Genomic DNA, 24,460 nt, shown 5'->3' on the forward strand with positions numbered 1-24,460 from the left:
TTTACCTTCAAACTTTATCCAATACCCTTGTTTATGAACTTTATTGTGATAATCAGTGCAAAAAGAGGAAAATTAATTTTATTTTTTGGAGGGAAAAAAAATTGTTAAATCGTCACGATCTTCTGCAGATCAAGTCCAAGTACATCATCATGAAATGAATAGATAAATCATTATCATTATGCCAAATATCACCGTCACATGAACACCCATAATTCAGTGCAGGCACACAGGACAGACGGCTTCTCGTCGTTTTAAGAGGGTGAAGTCCCCTGTGTTTAAAACTCCGACTTCACAGAACAGGAACCGATTGTCCATGTTTTTATAACTTTTATAATTAAATGGTTCCAGTCCTTGTTATAAGGTAATGATTGTACAACGTTAAAAGATACATTACATACACCGGCAGAGTCTCCGCTCGATGGGAAATTTTGTTCCAAACATGCAACACGTTCTTCTGACGCACACCTTTATTTGGGTGGTGTATAGGCAAGTGACAGCTCCGTATAAGGTAAAACAAAATAACCCGGGTTACGTGCATGAAGAAAAAAACATCCTGACTGCTTGTGATTCAAAACACCTCACTGTACTGGAAAACGTGGGGACAGGAATACTGCACTGTACTGTAAATGGTAGAGACTTGTAATACCCTCACCCACCTGAAGGCGGCGCAACACGAAACATATTTACATGGAGAATTTGTCTCTCCCCCCTCACTCCATCAAGACCAACGGCAAAGATAAAACAACCCGAAACATTAATTGGGGCCATATTGATCTGCTGCGGCAAGTCTGGTTGTAATTGGGCCAGACCTGTAGGAGGAGTAGCGCAACAAACAAAACCACAAACAAACAAACCCACAAACACAGGTCCATGAATTCAAAAGTTCGGATATAATGATTTTCGGATATATGGATATATGCATATATGAATATGTTTCAGACACACCTCCTGACTTGTGGTGAGCATCGCCACGGATTATGTCTCACACGGAAAAACCACATAATCCGCAAAGAACAACCGTCCATCTGCCACCCAGATGATTGTTCCGACTAATGCAAACCATTCAACCAGAAGGCACGTGATGTTATCGGTGGGAAAATCGAAACATGTGGAGTGTGACGAGCACTCCCCCGATCTCAATTGTACACAATAACAACCAGGAGGTGCGTCTGATGGTAAACGACGAATGTGGTCATCATTGGTTAGATATTTATCGGTATCCCGTCCTGGATGAGGGCAAAATAAACGATGTCACGTACATGTGCATTTGAATGGCAAAAGAGGTAAAAAGAGGGACGGGAGGAGGTTGAAGAAGACCCACGGTCTGGAAGACCTTCAACGAGCAGAATGGCGGTTAACATCGAGCGTGTGAAGCAGATGGTGCGTTTGGATCGTCCACTCACGGTGCGGATGATTGTTGAGGATCTTTCCATCAACAAGGACACTGTCTGGAGCATCATCACTGAAAATCTCGAAATGCGCAACGTGTGCGCAAAGATGGTCCCCAAGCTGTTGTCCGAGGACCAGAAACAGGAAAGAGTGTTTGTTTGTCAAATCATTATCGAGCGCCTCGAGGACGATCCAGGCCTGCTCGGGAGACTCATTACTGGCGATGAATTGTGGACATTCGATTACGATCCTGAGACCAAACGGCAGAGTCATCAGTGGAACGGTCCGGCATCACCAAGACCAAAGAAAGTAAGGATGTCGAAGTCGAAGGTCAAGGTGATGCTCATCGCGTTTTTTGACATCAAGGGCATCGTCCACTTCGAGTTTCTAGCACAGACTCAAACAGTGAATCAATATGTGGACAAGGAGATCCTCCGGCACGTCATGCGATCAGTCGGGACAAGAAGAGGGATCTGTGGGAGAACAACGCCTGGGTGCTCCACCATGACAACGCCCCTGCTCACTGGGCCCTGAGCATCCGACAGATTCTGGTGGAGAGGAACGTGCCAACTCTGGAGCAACCCCCGTATTCGTCAGACTTGGCCCCTTGTGATTTTTTCCAATTCCCCAAGCTGAAGGGGGTGATCAAGGGGACCCGACTTCCTGATGTGGAGGCCATCAAAAGGGCCGTGACGACGGAGCTCCGGAGGATTCCAGAAGAAGCCTTCCGAGGGGCATCGAAGCGTGGAAGAAGAGGATGGACAAGTGTGTGAGACTGGAGGGAAACCATTTTGAAGGGAACAAGCTGTGATTTCCACATAATTTTTGGAATAAAGTTTCTGTGAAGTCAGTCCCGTTACTTTTTAGACGGACCTCGTACACACACGAACATGTACGCAGTGGTCATACGTGTTTTCGGATCACCCAACAGTTGATATGAAAAGAATTTCTGAAGAAGAAGAGCATGATTGGCTGTCGGTTTGCAAGAACAACTGGGTCAGGAATATTGCAGGAGTGAAGAGGGTGGAAAGAAGGAGGAGATTGGTGTGCAGATGAGTTTGACGGAGAGATTGGTGAAATTCCGGCTGAGGTGGGCTGGACTCTTGGTGCAGATTGGGGAAGAGGGAATGGAAACGAGAGTGCATAGTTTGAGGGAGCAAGGAAGGAGGGAAATAGGTGGACCGTGGATGAGCTGGGAGGATTGTGTGAGGACTAGAGGAGGGATATCCATAAGGTAGGGTGGGTGGAGAGTGGAGGGATATCCATAAGGTAGGGTGGTGGAGAGTGGAGGGATATCCATCAGGTAGGATGGGTGGAGAGTGGAGGGATATGCATAAGGTAGGGTGGGTGGAGAGTGGAGGGATATCCATAAGGTAGGGTGGGTGGAGAGTGGAGGGATATCCATAAGGTAGGGTGGGTGGAGAGTGGAGGGATATCCATAAGGTAGGGTGGGTGGAGAGTGGAGGGATATCCATAAGGTAGGGTGGGTGGAGAGTGGAGGGATATCCATAAGGTAGGGTGGGTGGAGAGTGGAGGGATATCCATAAGGTAGAATGGGTGGAGAGTGGAGGGATATCCATAAGGTAGGGTGGTGGAGAGTGGAGGGATATCCATAAGGTAGGGTGGGTGGAGAGTGGAGGGATATCCATAAGGTAGGGTGGGTGGAGAGTGGAGGGATATCCATAAGGTAGGGTGGGTGGAGAGTGGAGGGATATCCATAAGGTAGGGTGGGTGGAGAGTGGAGGGAGTCGGCTGAAGAAAATTAAGTTGTTCCTCAATCATAAACTGATCAGATTTGCCGACAGAGATAAACCAATTGCTGAACCAGGTTTTGGCTTCTCGTGCTTGGGGTAAATATTATGATGGGGCGATCAAGGTGTTTCCCTGAAGAACACTTCAGGTAACAAATTGAAGGCACCATTTACCTCCAGAACCGAAGATGGAGGAAGTTTTGTTTTCACCTCTTTCCGTCTGTTTGTGTACAGGATATGTCAAGTTGTGGACGGAACCGGATGAAATTTTGTGGACAGGTTCGGTTTGTGACAAAAAAGAATTGATTCGATTTTGGTGAAGATCCATATCCGGATTTGGATCCGAGTTATTTAATTTTTAAAGTGATTCTTCACGATTGAGAGATGGGGCCAAAACGATGTCGTCTTGTGTATCATGATTTTTAAACAATGTATTGGGCCCCAGGTGTTCTCATGGATCAGGTATTCCGTGGTGGAGGTATGTGCTCCACCGAGTGCCCTTCGAGATTTCTTATGTATTTCTTCCTAAAGGCCCAGTCACACCTTGACGTTTTAGCCAGCAATGGCAACGTATTAAAATGTATGTAAAACACTGGCTTACATTGAACTTTTGATGTTTTTTTTTAAAGATTCGGACGTATTCATAACGACTTGGTCTTATGCATAACGTATTAGTAACGGACACAGAACGTTTCGTTGTGCTATAGATAACTTATACCAACGAATGCTGAACCTGTTGGCGGCCTTCACAACCGATGCCCAACGATAGTCTAACTTATGCATAGCGCGTTGCACGCACCGCCGACGATGACGTGGCGTAGGTTATGAAAAGGCTGCCGCACAACGATTCAAATCATAACCGCCGCAGAAATGGAAGTGTCAACATCGCAGTCACACCTTGGCGATCTTGCCAGCGTATGCCGACCTCTGAAAAATGCGTCTAAAACGCTGGCGCACGTCGAATACGGTATGGGTAAGTTTGGTATGCGTGAATAGAACGCTAAAGTACGATATCATACGTCGTATTAAATGGAGTACGTCTTGTAATTTTAAACATGTTGAAAATGTTACGACGTACTTGCCGTATGACACACGCTCCGCATGCGATAGGAATAAGTTGTACGCATGATATGCAATCGTTGACACACATCGACACACGTTACTTGTAAGGTGCTCATCAGTCGAAACATGTCAAGGTAATGGTTAGCGTCAGTGTTCTAGACTCCCGGTTTTTTTTTTCTTCGGTATGACGGTGTTCAGTGTGCAGTGTGGTTATGATTTAAATCGTTGAGCGGCAGCCTATTAATTATATTATACTATAACCGCACTAGAAATCGAAGTGTCTAAATCACCATCATACCGAAGGAAGGAAGAAAAAAAACAAAAACAGGAAGTCTGGAACACTGACGCTAACCATTACCTTGATGTGTTTCGACTTATGAGCACCTCACAAGTAACGTGTCGATGTGTGTCACCGATCGCGTAACGTGAGTACAACACGTTACTCATAGGTTAGAAATAAGTTTCGGGTACCTCGACGTGTTTCGACTTATGAGTAACTTACAAGTAACGTGTGTCAACGATCGCGTGACGTGCCGACAACTAATGGCCAGCATTATGCGGAACGTGCGAGTCATACGCTGGCATAAGTCTTAAAATTTCAAGCATGGAAAATTGGAGGACAACCGAAAAGTACAACGTTTAAAGCCAGCGTACAACGACGTATGGCAGTGTTTTTCAGCGTGCTCTCAATGTTATCAAAACTTACCCATAACGTATTCGACGTGTACCAGCGTTTTAGACAAAATTTCCAAAAATCAGCATAAGCTGGCTAAAACGTTAAGGTGTGACTGGGCCTTAATGGTATTTAGACTAATTAAACTCGGAATTGTCTGCTGAGGCTTGACCTTTGAGTGTGGAATGAGACGAATTCTTGATTAGACATGTATCACCTTCAATTTGAGCCATAAATCTCCTTCTACCAAGGTGGAGAGTACAAAAATCACTTTCTCAAAGGGTTTAACTGCCTTGTCCCATCGTCTTTCATATCTGGTCCATGGGAACATAAAATGAATTCATAATATTATTTTTTTTGTGAATAATTGTGCAGATTACAATAATTAACGTTGGGTTGTTGGCAGAAAACAAAATGTTCCTGGAACAACAAATTGTAAATATTGACTGTCAATAAATTGCATTATTGTACTGCAACATGTATCCGTGTGTGTGTCTGTGTGTGTGTGTGTGTGTGTGTGTGTGTGTGTGTGTGTGTGTGTAAACATATATATATATATATATATATATATATATATTTTATTTTCTTCAAAATATTCAAGGAGACTGCAATATGTGATATTTCGTAGCAAAAAGAGTTATTTTAAAACACGACATGTACAAATATGATCCGATTTTCTTTATCTTCTGGGACGTTTCGTTTTGAGGGTACAGCCTCGTGAGAGTGCCACAGTCTGAAGCCTCGGCCTAGCGTCACGTGTGCTTATATCTTCTTTATCTACGAGACATCCGACGTCTGTAAATAAATACTCGTTTTACTCAGCACGCGTGACACATCATGTGCAGTGAATTTCACCTTCCTATGCTTTGTACTTTTTGTTATTTTTGCCCTTGCCAGAGGAGATGTGTTGAATTGTTTGTTTATCTGTCTGTCTGTCTGTCTGCACAGAACTTTCGTGTTTTTCTCCGCAACCGCTTGTCGGATGGAGACAAATTTTCACCAAAGGAGCGAATACTCATGTGGAGTGTCCAATTCATCATTATGATGTCATACGTCACGTGGTGTGGCAGCCATGTTGGAAAAACTTTGGACCTCTGTGTCTCTGAAACCGCAAGGAGGAAAAATTTAAACTTGGCACATGGCAAGCACACCTCATGGGGAATAAGTGTGATTTTTAAATGATGTCATAATTGCATATGCAGAACGCAACATCTGATCAGTATGAAAAATTTTGTGCGTCATCTCCGGACAAATTCTACACAGAAAAAAAAATTGATGACGCCAGCGGTCACGTGATTCGGCAGCCATATTGTTTTTTAAAAAACAATCAAAAATCTTCCTCTGAAGTGGCTCAACAGATCGAGGCGAAACTTTACACGTACGACTGCCTGTCCATGAGGAACAAAAGATTCATGCATATTATGTCAAAGGTTACATGGTTTGGCAACCATATTGGATTTACAAAAAAACCTATAAAAATCTTCTTCTCCAGAACGGCTGGACAGATTGAGGGGAAACTTCACACAAATATTCCCCAGGCTTGGGGCCACCAGATTATTCATGAATCATTGATGTCAAGTGGTCTGGCAGCCATATTGGATTGAGTGGAAAGCGTAAAAAATTATTTCTCTTGAATCACTCAATCAGTTGATGTGAAACTTCACAATTAAGATATGGTGGTGATGGGGAATATACATATATATATATATATATATATATATATATATATATATATATATATATATATATATATATATATATATATATATATATATATATTTTAAATATCAACCTGATCGGATGCATGGTCTCGCAGCGAAGAATTTTAAAATTTTTGAATCTGGGTTCTATTTTATGTTAATGTTTTTGAATAAGGCTCATTTGGCTGTGCCTGGATGGGTTTGAGGGTAGAGGAGTTGCAGCTGAAATGTGAATCCAATGCAGGTTCTTCCTGATGATTTCATCTTTGCTTTTTACTTGGTTGGGTTCCTTCAAATGTTTCCAGGTCTTCCATTTGATTTGAATTTATTTTATTCCCATTCTGAATGCAATTGAATAAGAATAAACGTCACGGGTCAGGGTCAGGTGTCCGATTAAAGCAGTGTTGCATCAAAGCAGGACAACTTGGTACCCGATCATCTCTGCCAGCAGTGATAAAGTTGCAGTTCCAGTTATGTCTCATTCATGACGTCATACACCAGGACACAACCACGACACAATATACACCACACGACACTGCACAAACACCACACAAAACAAGTCCTGATGAGGGTCTGCAAACTCTGATGGCTCTTTATCTTGTTTTTTCAAGTTTCTGTGCACCACTGTCGATGCCTGGTTTCAAGTCACGATTTACATTTCCCATGAAACAGATGGAATTACTCTTTTCTTAAAAATGTTTTTCGAGTTCATTTCAATCTGAAAAATAGACTGTAGTGAACACACGGTCTGTTAATAGATTGACCTTTCAAACCATGCTTAAATTGTCCTTATGAAGGGGGACAGACAAACAGACAAACAAACAAACAAACAAACAAGCAGTCATAGACTGGTACTTACGAAATCGTCAACTTGACCTCTGACCTTGTCTAATAAAAGCTGTCTCTGGAGAAGGTAGCGACGCAAACCAGAAGTTTCTACGATGATTCTGTACCAAACCATCAAAAATCGAATGTTTGACCTCACTGTGACCTTGACCTTTGACCGATTTTGAACAAAATCAAATCAGCGCTAGCCATCACCCTCCTGAATCACGCGGTGTAATTTGACATTGGTAGCTTCTTCCATTCTCGAGTTATCGTGCCTACACACACACACACACACACACCCATACACACCCATACACAAACCCACACACACACACACACACACACACACACACACACACACACACACACACTCACACACACACACACACACACACACACACACACACACGACGGAAGTCATCAATATACTTACGAAATCTAAAGATTTCTTAAGTGACAAACAAACACACAAACAGAGGACGGAAGTCATCAATATACTTATGAAATCTTTGGATTTCGTAAGTAACAAACACACAAACAGAGGACGGAAGTGATCAATATACTTACGAAATCTTTAGATTTCGTAAGTAATAAACAATTGCTAGATTAATTGAATTTCAGTACGAGAATAAATCACAACTCCGAGAAACGACACCCTGCCGTTTCTCTGAGTTGCTACTTTCGTCTACTACCTCTAACTATTCAGTGGGAATCACAATAAATTCAGTATTACCTGGCATTCTGAGAGGAAACCACATAAAACAGCGTGATTTCTTCAAACGATGGAATAAAAATATAACCTAATATACCACTGAAATATGGTTGAAAACCAAACACAATTCAAGCACAGACAGATAATTGTATCTCCTTTCAAAATTATTTTTTGGTAAAAATGATGTCAATTTAGGATATACTCAACTATTGACCCGACATCCTCTAACATGTATCCATTGTCATCACAGGCCCAGAAAATCTCTGACACGACCCCTTGATCAAGAAAATTAGTGTTGTTCAAGGGAAAGTTTAGCAAACATAAAATTGGGCATTTTGGCCGCATTTTGTTACATCATTTTAGACACGAAAACAGATACGGCAGGAATGTCATCCATCCTGAAGTCATTAATGGGTACATATAGAATGTGTCACTTGTTTGTTTGCTTGTAACAAAGAGATGCCATCTCTTGAAAAGATATCCTATGTTGGTTGGCTGATTATTAAGTCACATCCATGAAACTGCACCCCATTGAAAAAGCTTTTTTGTATACACTAGTGAGGCTCGTGGAGGGTCTAGGAACTTCAAAAAGGACACAAACAACAGGCATGAATAACTAATGTATGTGTTAGACAGGGTGATGTAATAGACACTGGGTAAAATGGCAGTAAAACCTGGAATTAATGCATTTATACACCTTTAAACCGTTATTTAAATTGAATTATATACTTGAACACCATTGAACACAAATCACCTTTATAACACTTCCAAGAACCATTGATTATATAGCATGGGAGGGCATGGCATGTGAGAGGATGCAGTATCGGGGTGAAGAAGAGGCCGCTGATACGGCTATGTATGATGCCGATTGACGCTGCGTTTTATGGTGATCAATAATGCCGCAATCTCCTAAAATGTGATTTAACGTTGTCTTATTACAGTGTACTCGTGGAGTACCCATGTTCCAAGCATGCAACACGTTCTTCTGACACATACCTTTATTTGGGCGGTGTATCGGCAACTGACAGTTCTGTGGAGGCAAAAAAACAATAACCTGGGTTAGGTACATGAAGCAAAAACATACCTACTGCTTATAATTCAAAACACCTCACTTCACTGGAAAAGGTGGGGACAGGAATACTGTAGACTTTTAATACCCCCACCCCCCCCCCCACCTCGAGGCAGCGCTACATGAAACACATTTACATAGAGAATTGGTGTCCCCCTCCATCACCACCCCCCCCTCCAAGACCACGAGCAAAGACAAAAACACCCCTGTACATTAATTAGGATTATGCTGATCTTCTGCAGCAAGTCTGGATGTCATTGTCCCACAACTGTAAGAGGAGTAGCACGACAAACAAATAAACACAAATACCAGTCCATGAATTTTCGTAAGGATAAGGATGGTGCACAAAACTTCAGTAATTTTTTTTAATGATTTTTTAAATCATTGTTTGATTAAAATTGAAATATTAACTTCATTGTACGGGGTATCGTGTTCTATTAACTCTCTAGTTCTGAAAGGGGATAACAACCTGAACTTTCAGTGTGATAAGGGTTATTCATAAACTATCCAAATGTTGGGATTTGCCAGCTCATTTTCATGATAATCAATGCAAGAAATAGTTTATAAATATCCAGAAGTTTATTTTCAAGCCTCTAAATTAAGTAACTCAGGAACAGCTTGCATCACAGATAGAGTTATAAATGATGTAAATCAATCAATCAATCCCATGACATGGTAGGCCAGCACGATATCGATGTTTAATATCCTCTTTCAGGACTGATACATTTCTTTCTGGCAGGACCGAGTAACAGAAGAACAGAACAAACATTTATGGGAGGGTCAAAAAGTATTTCTCTCAAAAAAATTTCCCTTCACTATGATATGAAACTCGACATAGGACATTCCAATTTTATGCCTAAAAGCAGTATGTGAGAGGCAGCCGTTTATCATCTGTTCAGATTAATAGGAAAATTTGTTGTAATGTGGCTGTGGACCCTCTATTCATAAGTCAATTTAAAGTATGCATTATTTAAATGGGAAAACTCCTTAAAAGCAGACTATGTATCTGAATAATTTAAGTCAGAAAGCCTGCAAATGTGTTAAAGTAAACATGAACACATTTAGGCATGGGACATAATGTAAGATAACAGTGAGCAGTGAACTTGACAGACAGGATGGAAGGACAAGGCTGGATGCATATGGGCAGATAATTTCACAGGAAGGGATAAAGTGGGACAAAGGAATGGATGTGAGCAGAAACTTTAATGTGTCTTCTTAAAGCAGAGACTTCTTATAAAGGATTGCCACACGAGAAGAAAAGCGGATTAGCAGAGGGGTCACTCTGGATTGACAAAAGTTAGGATAAGACATTTTCCAGGGTTTAATATTGTGTTTTGTTCTTCTCTATAATTTGGCTGAAAGAGATGCATCTGCTTCCGGTTATTAGAAACAGAGACTGTTTGGTGTAAATTGGAATCAGCATTGTAAAAGGGGCATTCGTGTTAGTACAAGGGCTTATTCAATGAGGTAGAGATTTGGTTTTGGTAAACCAGGAACAGGTTTGGTTCCAAAAAGATGGGCTCGGGGACGTCGATGTTCACGGTAAGCGTGAAAAGGATGCAACCAAGAGTAACATGCTTCATGAAAGCATACAATAAAATTGTGGGCCACTTATAGAAAGGAGATTCAATACTACAAGCAGAGAGCTTGCCATTGAGGAAGGATAGGGACCACACAGTGTAAAAAGCACGAGATACTGCATAATCGAAATGTTCAGAAGGGGCTTACCCAAGGCTGAAAAGTAGAATCCACCTATCCACTAGTAACTATGGTGTGTGATGTCGTTTGTGTTCACGTTGTTATCCCTGTTTGCACCTCGAGGCAATCCAATAAGTTCACCGAGCATATGGGATTTTCTGCAAGCCTGGAAGCCTAAACTGTTCCTTGATAGTGTTGGAGGCCGCAAAAATTCCAGGCCCCCATTGGTTATGCACGAGACTCATCAACCAATGTGGAGCTTCCACAGTATTTCTTTTGAATATCATCACGTGCTTTGTACTTCTTTACCCTCGAACAGAATACTGAGAAGTGACAAGATGGATGCTACAAAACTCTGGTTTAGCAACCTGATGGAGTTGGCAAACTGCTGGAACATTGTGCGGACAAAAATACCGTGATGGAAGGAAAAACGATGACAAGTTGTCAATTAATAAAGTCATGTGACACATTTATTACCATTTTTCAGGACAAGGTGACTTCCATTACATGCAATTTTCTTGTATGAAACAATGCATTTAATTGTGATACCTGAGACTTACTGTGCATATGGTTGCACTAACTTGTGCTCAGTTTCCACTGACTGCCAGAGGTCTCTGAGTGCTGGAAAAGGTTGATAGCTGCCATAAAGTGCCAAGGCTGGTAGAGAACGAACATTCCCGACCCTTCAGAGAGCACGTTTTTTTGTCAATGTATCATGGTAAAAGGGCATATCGTTTTTGCACAACTAGTTGGACTTTTATACATTGAAGCACAAAAGTTGGAGGTCACCAAAACAATGCCAGTCTTTGTGATAAATATAATTGTCTTCGGTTGGAAGAATGAAAATTCAGCTCTTTCTCCATAGCTGTTGATGAAAGCAATGACAAAATGGATACAGCTTGAATGGCAATGTTCATCTGAGGAGTGAATTATTATTTCAGTGTCATTGAGGAACTGCTATCCCTTCAATCAATGAAAGGGATGATGATGGGAGAAGATCTTTTCTCAGAGGTGAAAGCTGCATTTGACCGCTTCTAGCTCAAGTGGGAGAAATTAAGTGGTATTTCAACAGACTGGGCGAAGGCTATGATAGGCTCTAACACTGACCTAATTGCGCGGATGAAAGCAGAGATCACTGATCGGCATTTGGATCTTGAAGAACTGACCATCTCCCACTGTGTTATAATGTTATAACCGAGAAAACCTCTGTACCAGGATGCTTGATTTCAAGAATGTTGTAGGCTTAGTCGTCACCTGCATCATTTTCATCAAGCCTCGGGCTTTGAATCCGCACCGGTTCCAAGATTTCTTGATGACCTGGATTCAAACGAGGAAGATCTCATCTATCATTCCAACATATGCTGGCTCAGTAAGGGTAAAATGTTGAAACGATTCTACGATATCAGGGACGAGGTATCAACCTCCATGGATATGAAAGGGAAGCCAATGCTGAAATTAAAAGACAAAGAGTGGCTGGCCGATTTGGCATTCCTCATCGGCATTATGACACATCTCAATGGCTTGAACATGAAGTTGCAGAAAAGAGGCCAACTGATTCATGAGTTGTACAACCATATGAATTTTTTTCAAAACAAACTGCTGTTGTGGCAAATGCAGCTACGTCGAGATGACACATCACACTTCCAAACCCTACTTGAAGTCCTCAGGAACAGACTCCCAGGTAAGGGGAATAAGATTTGTTCCTGAGCTTGATGGCTTTACCGAGGAATTCCCATCCAATTTTGCTGATTTCAGAAGAGATTAAATTAGCCGTTTCTGTACCACTTTATGTTGATGTTGAAGGCACTTAAGCTCATCTGAAAATGGAGCTGATAGAACTCAAGAGGACCTTGATCTGAAGTTGAAGTTTCAAGATGTTCACATTCAGGACTTTTACAGCCAATAACTCAGTGGTGTGAAGATGACCAGACTCGATGTTGTAATGGCTAAATCATCTGCCTCGAGTTTGGGAGATTGGTGGTTCAAACCAACAATTTTGAAAAAAACTGATATGTGCTGCTTCCTTGCTTAATGATCAGCATTTTAAAGGATAGAGCATGGGCAATTCCCTTCGATTGGCATCCATGGGGAGGAGGAAATTCCTCCTGAGTAAATGCTCTGCTGGATGTGGTGAGAAAAACAGAGCCATTGTTCTGACACCGCTGATACCCAGAATATCCTGGGAAGTGATGGCACATCCCCGAAGCTCAGTGGCTGTGATAAGTGTTTGTCTCGTCATTATGTCTATGTGTGTGTGAGAGGCAGCTCCAGTATGTCTTAGACCTGGTATATATATAGATATATATATATCTTCTTCCGGCTGCTCCCATTAGGGTGCAGACCACGTGTCCAATCAAATTGAAATTTAAAACATTTTATTCTATGTTCCCCATCACGGCGAGATCATAATTCTGAAGCATTATGTGGATTGATTAAGTGGTTCCAGAGAAAATATTATTTAAGATTTTTTTTAAATCCAATATGGCTGCCAAACCATGTGACATCAATTATTCCTTAACCTGGTACATGCATACCTTGGGGAACATTTATGTGAAGTTAACCCTCGATCTGTCCAGCTGTTCTGGAGAAGAAGATGTTCATAGGTTTTAGGGTAAATCCAGCATGGCTGCCAAATCATGTGACCCATATCATGTGTGTGAACCTTTTGTTCCTTATGGATAGGTGGTCATATATGTAAAGTTTTGGCTCAATCTGTTCAGCCATTTCAAAGAAGATTTTTGAAGGTTTAAAAAAAGGTTAAAAAAAAAAATGGATATGTATATATGGCTGCCGAATCATGTGACTGATGACGTCGTCAAAAATATTTGGTGTACCGTTTTATCCCTAGATGACCCTCAAAAATTTTCATACTGATCTGATGTGGCTTTCTACATATGCAATTAAGATGTCATAACAAGGGCACCTATGACATCATAAAAAAATCAAACTCATTCCCCATGAGGAGTACTTGCTATGTGCCAAGTTTCAATTTATTCCTTGGTGCGGTTTCAGAGCTAGAGGTCCAAAGTTTTTCCGTTTTTCCAACATGGCTGCCACACCATGTGACCTTTGACATCATAATTATCATTGTAACATTCTACATGAGTAGTCGCACCAATGGTGAAAATTTTGTCTCAATCCGACAAGCGGTTGCGGAGAAAAACACGAAAATTCTGTGCAGACAAACAGAAAGACAGACAGATAAACAAACGAACAAACAAACAAACTTTCCCTCCTTCGGCGAGGGTAATAAATTTTTTTCCATGCAGTTGCATACTTTTTCATCCCCCCACCTCTCCGACAGGGTCGGAGAAGGGGACATTAAAATGAGCTCCATCCGACCGATCATCTGTCCATGTACTTTTGTGTATGCAATATTTCAAAAACAGTTCAAGATTTACCTTTCATATTGCAGATATCTATTCCTCATGACATTATCTCAATCTATTTAGATCGCGGCTGCGATTGGCTGAATTCAGTTGCCATGGCAATCATCTCAGTAACTTGGCTTGTGTCCGTGATATCTCAAAAACCGTTCAAGATTCAGCTTTCGTGTTACACAGATCTATTCCTCATACCGCCCAAAAGGCAGGGGACCTCGAGTATCAGATCCTTGTTGATTGTGAAGTATAAGGGAAAGTAAGGCTAGTAGACATTGATAACTACTTCCTGTACAAATGGAAGTTAATAAGTCAAGCACGATGAGTGGACCGGTATCACGTGTGGAGGCAAGAACAGGATCCAGCAGGCAGGTCATCCCCCACCCTAAAAGTTGTTAATGAGCCAATTTGGTACGTTTGTGATTAATGAAAAATGTGATAGCTAAACGGATATCATCATACAATAACAAGGATTATTGAAATGAAAATAAATAAACTGTCAAACAGTTAGTATCAATCATTTCCATTGCATTCTTCATCTTCTTGTTATACAGTGCTTTAGTTGGCATTACCTTGAGTCCATCTTTTCCATTAATGTTTCCAATTTTTATTACTTTGAAGGAATTGCATGCAATATATGTTCTACATTTTGAATGTCTGTAATTGATTTAAAAAAAAAATGAAATGTCTTTCAATTTAAATCCCAGAATTGAGAAAAGTTTCTCAAGTGAGAAACTATGATAACAATTTCAGTGAGATGAGCTTACATGAAGAACATTCATTAAATTTATCGGCTGACCATGATGTAGTTATTTACCTGCAGAAAGTTGTGACCTATCAAGAGGATATTGTGTGGTGGTGCTTTCTCAATCATTTGTCCATCTGTTTTGTTTCTCATGGGCAAGTGATGTAATTCCACAGGGTGTTCAACCTTCAACGATCCATTCTGAAAAGGTCAGCCTCCTTTTATTTCCAAAGGGTACAAATACGTGAGACTTATGTCTGTGTGTGAGGAAGGAGAAGTGGATCATTATTGAATGTTTCTGTACCAAGGTGTCATGCAGCAGCAATCATTTCGTGCCTGATTCATTCAAATTTGAGGCTGAACGTTTTCCATGAGAATAAAACAAGGAGGAACCCTTGAACTCAACAATAAATAAGGAGGAAGGTAGAAATCAACAAAGGACTATCTACATACAAAGCACCAATGCACATTCTATGTGTGGAGTTACCAACAATCTTAGTCGCTTTGACAAGTGAAACCTGGACAATCACGTTTATTACACCAAGATAACCACACGGTCAGGGCTAGCAGGATGGCCGAGAGGTATGCACGCTCGCCTCTAAGCCGTCTAGCCTGGGTCCTGGTGTTTCACATCCTATAAACTGCCATCCTGGTGTTTCACAGGTAGGGTAATTCATCATTGTGTGTGCTGTCTCTCGGGTGGACGTTAAAGTAGGTGTTTTGTCGGCCGAAGTTAGTTGGTGGACGTTAAAGACCCTGCGGTGTCCTTCAAGAAGAGTAAGCGAGCTATCACCAGCACACTGAACAACAAATGGATTCCTCCTCTAACTACTGCTGGTAGAGGGATGGCAAACTACCCACCATGACGCCAGGCCAAGAAACTGTTTCGATAGAACCAAGGCTATGTAACACAGAGTATGGTACATTGAATCGGAACCACATGATCACATTTATTAGCAAGAAATAAACTGTCAAACAGTTAGTATCAATCATCTCCATGGCATTCTTCATCTTCTTGTTATACATCAATAGCCTAGCTTTCGCTTTTACAATAATTTTTTCAGGATCTTTTGAAACTTTAGCCCGTGTTCCCCACTCCCATCCCTTCTACAGATCTCCTAATGTCTCTGTTCCCCACTGTTTTATCCTTCCCTCTCCTGCCTCTCTTGTCTCATGCCCCCCCTTGCTGTGCGTTGTGTGCTAGCTCTCATACGAGCCTCGACAATATATACAAAAAAAACAAAATGGCATGTTTATAATTAAATAACTCACTTTGCAAAGTGCTTCCTTTGGCAAATTCCAGCAAACACCCCCTGTTTTGCCAGACAGTGTAAAGCGAAAGAATGGATCACTTTTGATGAGTGGAATCACCTTGTCAGGGGAAGCGATAAAAGTTTGTATCCCACAAAATTACTTTATTATAGTTTTATTTTAAATTTTAATGAGTATTATGACAATTATAATTTGGCATCTGCACTTTGACTTTAGTGAAGGGGGTGCATGAGCTCACAATCGATTATTTAGAATATGAACTCTCTCCCAAGGAACTTCAACGCAGGAGACGGCCAGAAGGCCGATCAAGCCTGCACAATGGTTTCCAACCAAGATGGTTATTTGTCCACACTCTATTCTCGAAATGCTGAGTATCAAGCAAGAAAGCAGCACATACCATTTGTTAATGTCTTTGGTGTGACTCAGTTGGGTTCAAACCAGTCTTTGGTATGACTCGGCCAGAGTTCGAACCAACAACCACCCAGACTCAAAGAGGACAGGCTAACTATTACATCACCGCGTCTGGTTAATGAAACTTTGTATTCACCTTTAAAATATTGTTGCGGTATTCGCGCCCGCCGGCGTGCTGACGGCCACGTAACTCGAATCGCGGCACGTCGCCCACCGGACGGACAATCCAGTCGTGACCCTCTTGGACTAACGCCGGGAACCAGTCACGGGTGGACCTTTCGGTCTCACCGCGATCGAGCCAATCAGCCCCCACGTGGGATAGGGTTGCTCGCCAAATTCGACCTACCTAAGTACCCACGCGGAGGGTAGACCGGGCGATCGCACCTCGCCGCAGGTCGACTTCGGACACGGGTCACTTAAGCGACCCGTTCCGTACTATCAGAATAACCGAGCGGTGTTATCGTCGACCTCGACGGTTCGATTAATTATCGGGCGTATTCAGCCCACTACCAACCCTTTACGTGAAGCAAGATGAGGATTCAATGGGAGAAATGACGAAGCGAAGCGGGAAACAGTTCAACACAAAATCACATTTATTCGCGGCACACGGGAAGCACACATATACAATTCCACCAAATGCACACAGAAAAGACACAATGCAATTTACACAACAAGCAAATGTAAAAGTGAAAACACAATGCAGAGCTAATACCGACTACCGAGCACACGGCAACACTTATACAATTCTACTTCACAGACGGCGCCGACAACACATACCCAAAACCAAGGAAAAGAATACCCCCAAGAATGAGGCGGGCCTGAGGCCGAGACCGGGTCGCGCCTACCCGTCTGGTGATGAGACGCGGAGCGGCGATGGCGCCCCAACCCCGCGGGCCTCGCGGGCAGTGTCTGGTAGGGGGTGGGAAAGGGGGCCCCCTTGGTCGCACTATCTCAGCGCGGGGGGAAACAGGAGGGGGTTGCTGATGCTCGGGGTATAGAGGATCTTTATTATCCCTGGCGTGCGTCTCCACCTCGGCCAGGTCGCGCTGTCGGCCTCCCTCGGGTGCAGCTCCCTGCACAACGCGAGCACCCCCTCGTCTGGTGTCGCCGCCTTCCCACAGCTCGTCCCCTCCGTTCCGACTCCAACGCACACGACGAGCAGCTCCACCGCCCGCGAAGTCTTGACCCTCTGCTTCCGACTCTCCTACTCTCCGCCTCTGGACTCTCCGACTCTCCACTCTCCACTCTCCTGACTGACAAACACGGTCCTTTTATCCCCCCGTAGCTTCGCCTTTGACCCCCTCCCTTTGACCTTTCACCTCGCTCCCCATTGGCCCGAGAAAAAGTGGGCGTGAAGGCTTTTTGATCCACAAATTTGCATATATCGATCGTCCTGGAGGCGGGGCCAAATCGCCCCTCGCTCACCGATTGGACGGCAAAAAGTGGGCGTGTGTCGTTTTCGATCCGTTTTTGAAGCAGAAAATCCGTGATTTTGTACACGCTGTTCGGCGCGCGCCCTGCACGAGTCCAACACCGGTACCCACAGGCGGCGCAAGAACGGTGGCGATGCGACGGCTGCGAGGTGTGACGTGAAGGTCGTGGCGGTTGTGGTGAAGCGGCGTTGTGGTTGGTGGTTGATGTTGTGGTTGTGGTGGTAATCATGGCGGTTGGTCCAAAATAAAGATAGTAAAAGAAAAACGGCTATCCTGAAGAGTCGCAGCACGCATAAATGACATGTATTCCCACTAGACAACGGGTTTGGGCCTAACTACACATGCACTTACCGAGATACCTCACCTAAGGGACCTGAATGGTGGTTTGCGAATTTGGTAACCACAACAATATGTTACGCCTTGTTGCAACTCCTTCATCGACTGTTCAAAATGATTCTCGAGTTATGCTCAGCGTTTGCCTCGTGATCGTTGTTTCGATTAAGGTATCAACTCCAAGACACAAACCCAAATGTCTGAACAAGTTCAACCAAACCGGCTCGGAGTGAGACATTTTAACCCTGTAAACCACACATCATGAGGTCAAGTGATACATATTGTATTGCGTGTATCGTTTCCACGTACTGTTTTTTGGACTCTCTTTTGCATCTTGAGCTCTTTCTGGAAACATGCTATAAACACAAGTAGATGCCATAAACATAAGTAAAGTGCATTTTGATTTTTAAAAGTTTTCACAATTAACCCTGTGAGTTTGTTTTTCACACGGTATGTTACAATATCAGTTTGAAAACAACATAAAATGATGATGCTTTTCGAAAAAAAAAAATTGTGAAGATGTACTCATGTAGATCAGTGGATATGTAGATTACTGAAGTTTCAAGAACATGTGCAAGTATTTTAACATGAAAAAATGTATAGCTAAAAAAACAAAATTAATCCATGACTTACATAAGAGGAGCGACTACAGAAACCACAGGAAGGAACACGTACCAGTACTAATCAGTGTACTTTTATACGAATAACACACATTAGTGCACCAAAGAGAAACACAAATGGTATATGAGATTTGAACTTGTGGTTCCACATAACATCAGCCAAGGGATTGAGATGGGAACACACATACCAACTTGTGTCAAAAGGTTTATTTTGACTGATAGTGAAGTTGAATGTGCCTTTAACGCTTGATCTACTTTGCTTCTCGCCCGCGGCCATGTCGATGCCAAGTTAATGGAGGCCCTACGTCGCCGTTAATGGCGTTTAGCAGGTAAGTCCAATCCGAGGCCAGTGGGCGTGCGGTCGATGTCTCACTAGTCCACACCCTATCGCAGCTCCTCAACTGGCCCTCGGGGCCAGCGCAGTGAGCGGGCGTCCAGGACAAGCATATTTACAAGTTTGGCCATCGAGCAGAAGTCCCTCTCATTAATTAACCCCTTTAACCCCAATCTCAAAGATTTTTTTTTCTTTTCCTATTTTTTCACATCGCACTCTTCAATTGCTTCCACCTTGTAGCATCATTGACTCTTGCCACCTGAAGGTGGTGTTTCAAATGCAGCACTCAAACTATTGTGCATGGAGGTCTACGAAGAATAATATGATTGTGTAAAGAAGTTATGCCTCATGAATAAACAAACATTAACGAAAACTATTTTAAAATGTGAAAATGGATAAAAAAAATTAAATAAAATAGTTGGTTTTAGTAACTACGACCAAATACCACCCGTCGCTTTGCTGACAGGGATACTAAAGGGGGGGGAGGAGGAAGAGAGAGAGAGAGGGGTGGGGGAAGAGAAGACAGAGTGATGTGAAAGGAAGGCAGACGTGTGGTGGAGCATTAATTACGATTCATACTGTCTCATCAAAATGATTCTGCATAAAATAATAGTGAAGATGGAAACAAAATAATGTCTGAAATCCATTTTCTACTGATCATACTATAAATACAGTCTGGAAACAAACGCCGCACATACGCATCTGGAGCCAAGCCGTTCGGAGACTAACACCACCCAGTGACAAACTCCCATCTGAACACAAACACTGCTCGGACACATCTGGAGACAAACTCCCACCCAGACACGTCTGAAGCCAAGCTGTCCAGAGACAAACACTGCACGGACACATCCAGATACAAACTCCCATCTGGACACGTTCGGAGCCAAGCTGTCCGCAGACAAACACTGCTCGGCCATGTTCGGAGACAAACTCCCGTCCAGAAACGTTTGAAGAAAACTCCCGTCCATACATAAACACCACCCAGATGCGTCTGGAGACAAACACTTCCCGGACCCGTCCAGAGACAAACTCCAGTCCAGACACGTCCGGAAATAAATACCATCTGGACACGTGTGGAGACAAACACTGTCCACACATAACCACCATCCGGATATGTTCAGAGACAGAAGGAGACAGAGAGAGAGAGAGAGAGAGAGAGAGAGAGAGAGAGAGAGAGAGAGAGAGAGAGAGAGAGAGAGAGAGAGAGAGAGAGGGGGGAGGGAGGGGGGGAGAGGGAAGAGTGAGAGAGATGTGGGAGGAGGGAGTTGCACTGTCTTGGGAGGGGGTAGAGCAAGGATAGGACAAAGAGGAAGGGGTGGGTGTATGGGAGTGAGCGGAGAATATGTTATGTTTATGAACAACATGCGTGCGCATGCACGCACGCACGCACGCACGCACGCACGCAGGTGCTTGGCCGATATCGATAATTTTTTGAGAATCGGCAGGTATGACTCAAAGTGATTCCCAACTACAGCATGTACTGTATACAACCCAAAAGCCTTGAGTATCTTTCACCGAAAAACAACATTGCATTTATATAGACGTTTCAGGGATATATTCGCAAACATTAATCTTTATAAACAGCTGCATGTAACGGGTGAAAAAAAAAATTGGCTCATTAATTTAGAAAGCAGGTTGATACAGCAAATGGCTTGGAAATCGGATGTTATTTCACAACAACTCTCGAAGAATGACAGAGCACAAACCACTCGCTCAGGACGACGGAGCATGAACCACTCAATGTGGCGCGGCAAAAGCGTCCACAGTGTGTGAACGATTTACTCAGAATGACGTAGCGTGGTACGGCTATAGACTGTAGGGTGCTCAGCAAGTGGTTTAAGCACTCAAGCAAGTACTCCAATTAAATAGTTCATAAGGAACGGCTGGCTAGGCTTTGGCTGCATACAATATAGGATCCTTTTAACTTCAATGCGGGTATTCACCGTGTCACATCAGTTAAACAAATAAAATTACTTCATTCAAATAATGACGTTATCCACAAAGGAGTTGCTGTTTAATGCAGAACAACCCTGGAGACTTTGCAAAGTTCAATCGCCCGTGAAATAAACATTGCAGATAATCCGCCATGTTGCCTGCTCATTTGTGCACGTGTCACGTGGTAATCGGTTCGCAGTCCGCGCAAATGATAAAACTTCATTTTAAAACATCCATTTTTCACCAGATTTGCTTTGATTCTTTGAAGAGCACCTTGCGAAACCTCCAAAAATATAGACACAGATCTGGCAGATGCTACAGATAAGCAGCATCTCTGGGGGACAGGATGCGATGTCAAGCAGTGAATGCATTAAATCATTTCACTCAATGAAGCTAGTTAATTTTGGCACGTTCCTAAATATTGTGTTCACTCAATAGAATTCTCCAAACAGTGGAAAAAGATAAGTTTAATGTTTTGGAAATTTCACATTGTGTATATTTGGAGTGTATATATGGAGAAGGAGGGGGCCATAGCCTTGTTTGCTTAAAGTAAATAGGTAGATAGGGTTAGTTGAAAGACTCGTTATTTCTTTAAATTATCAGATTTCACTCCAAATTTCGACACTTATTTAGTCCGGACGATATCCGATCCTCAATGCCAAAATAATATTTTGAAGAGATACTTTAATTAGTCCATGAGAGTAGCTTGTGGAAGATTGAATCATATAATGCATAAAATCGCTCCAAGCTCCTAATTTGAAAACCAGAGTACTTACAAAAGCGATGTACACAGTGGTTCATAGCTTTGATGGACAGGCATTCGATGATACGAGTGAGGAAAGTGAAAAAAAATTTTATTGTGAAGAAATCGTTGCGGCCTGTTCCATGTCAAGGCTTAGTTGAGCAGGCAAAAAAATATGGCGGCTTCAGACCCCAGCGAGGTTACCTCAGATATGCCTTAAGACCCCATATAGAGTAGTGACCGAGGAGGAGGATGTGCCTGATAAAGGATATGATTAAATAAGGCTGTTTATTTTCTTCAAAATGTGTGTTTTAATTAACTAAAACACAATTTTCACTGATGCACTTCCTTGGAGTTTTCTTAGTATGCATGCAAAGTTTCAGGCTGCTAGATTTCATGGTTTTGGAATTATAGAAGACACACACACACACATTTATGAGTGCAGAAGATTGGTGATTTGGTCATTTACAAACAAGGATGTATAAGGAAACATATCGCCAGGATGAAGCCATTTTGGTGATCATGCCTGTCCTTTAAAAACAACTGACAAATGTTTTCAGTTTGTGTATTTTTTATGTACTTCAACCATTTTACATCTTCAGGCAGGGACCAGCAAGCAATTGCCTTCTTTTTGAGAGATCTTTGGCATCCCCATAAAAATGGAAAAACCAGCTATATCCCTCTGCAATTGAAAGACCATGTGCACTGAGATACAGTACAGCACCCCCTTCTGAGACTGAATCAGAAGGACAGCTTTTAATGATAAGGGACCCCATTGAGATGTAATCCAGACTGGAGAGCTAAATGGCTACCAAGCTAGCAATGTAGCTGTCAGTTTACTCATCCTCTGTGTACTAGTAAACGAAAGATTAACTGACTTTTAAGAGAAAGTTGGAAGAAGAAAGATAAAATACTGATCACTCATCCCAACTCTCTTTCTCATATGTGACAATTTCAAGTGTCCCCATGTGGCTATGCCAACTGGCTGGGTGTTGGCTCGACAAAAACTCAAACTGTTAGTTTAACCCACAATGAAAATTCCTAACCTGGATTTCTTCTTCTGGTACGTCCTCCCTCCTGGACTGAGTAATGACCATCTTTCCTGTAAATCTCCCTTGTTTCTCTTATGTTGCCCATTGGTTCTTCTGATCACTATCTTGTAAAGGCCCATATCTCTCTGTCCTCAATAATGCGAGATATAGCTGTTTGTGTTGGCCAACTGACATGGACTTCACTTTTCCCTCTCACAAAACGATTGGACCCATCTGTGACTTTCGTATCCATCCTCTCAATACTGGTACACCGAATCCTGTGGGAAGGCGGTTGCAGTCAAGCAACTTTCTGTCTCAGCTTGGAAAGCTAACCTGACTGAGGGTAACTTTTGTTCATTCCTTAAAGCTAGAAACAAGTGTGTGTCCATCCTGAGAAAAGCCAGGAAACATAATCTTGCAAATCTCAAGGCTAAACTCTCCAACCAGTAAACTTACTCCAAATCATGGTGGTGCCTTGAAAAGTCTGTCTCTGGTGTATGCTCCTCTTCCATCCCATCCCATCCCTTACCTCAAATGGCTGAACTGCAGCCTCTGCCCAAGATAAGCCAAAATGTCTAAACTCTGTCTTTGCCTCCAAATCTCATGTGCCCAACCCATCCCTACTCTGTCCCCATATTACCCTCAACATACCCACTGTCTACTGGACTCTGTGTCCTCACCCAAGAAGATAGAGAAAGCGGTGCCCAGCTTTGACCCTGATTCTGCGACAGGTCTAGATGGCATCAGTTCCCTTGCCCTCAAATCCTGCTCTGCTGTTATTTCTCCCTCTCTATCTGCCCTATTCAGTTTATCCTTCTCTTTTGGCCACCTCCCTCTGCATGAAAGTCAGCAAATACCACCCCTATCTACTAGGATGGTGCAAAGACAAACTCTATCAAGTATAGACCATGAGGGAGCTTGCTTGATCTATCGGCCAGCAAGTTTTTTTCAAGCAAAGTTGTGGAATCCATCATTGCTTCCGATGTCAAGTCTTTCTTGTTTTAATCTCTGACAATCAGCTTAGATGCCATCCCAGTCACTCAACTCTGGACATGCCTCTGCTCCTCTTTCTGCAATGGTTGGAGGGCCTCAATCTAAGTCAAGAGGTTAGGACCATTTCATTGGATACATCTCGGACATTCGACGTAGTCTATTCCTTTCTGCAGATCACTCCACACCGTCGTACAGTACCCCCATCCCTCTGCTCGGCAGATATTAGCTGCAACTTTATCTGCTGACCTGGAAATTATTCGACTCTGGGCTGATAAATGGAATATGTCCTTCAATCCTGGAAAATCCCAAAGTCTCACCCTATCGGTTCAGAATGATCATCAAAGAAACC

General features: G+C 42.6%; 1 protein-coding gene across 1 annotated transcript in view; it reads right to left on the reverse strand.

The window, feature by feature from the left end:
- Positions 1 to 24,460, reverse strand: part of LOC147034683 (uncharacterized) — an 81,161-nt gene that overhangs the window by 14,804 nt on the left and 41,897 nt on the right. Inside the window, exon 2 of the mRNA XM_085887105.1 lies at positions 9,112 to 9,145. The gene's annotated coding sequence lies outside the window, so the exon portion shown is untranslated. The remainder of the gene's footprint in view (positions 1 to 9,111; positions 9,146 to 24,460) is intronic.

The sequence above is a fragment of the Eptatretus burgeri genome, chromosome 1 (genome assembly GCF_056783735.1).
Source record: "Eptatretus burgeri isolate ZD-2024b chromosome 1, Ebu_testis_v1, whole genome shotgun sequence".
Classification (NCBI taxonomy): Eukaryota; Metazoa; Chordata; class Myxini; order Myxiniformes; family Myxinidae; genus Eptatretus; species Eptatretus burgeri.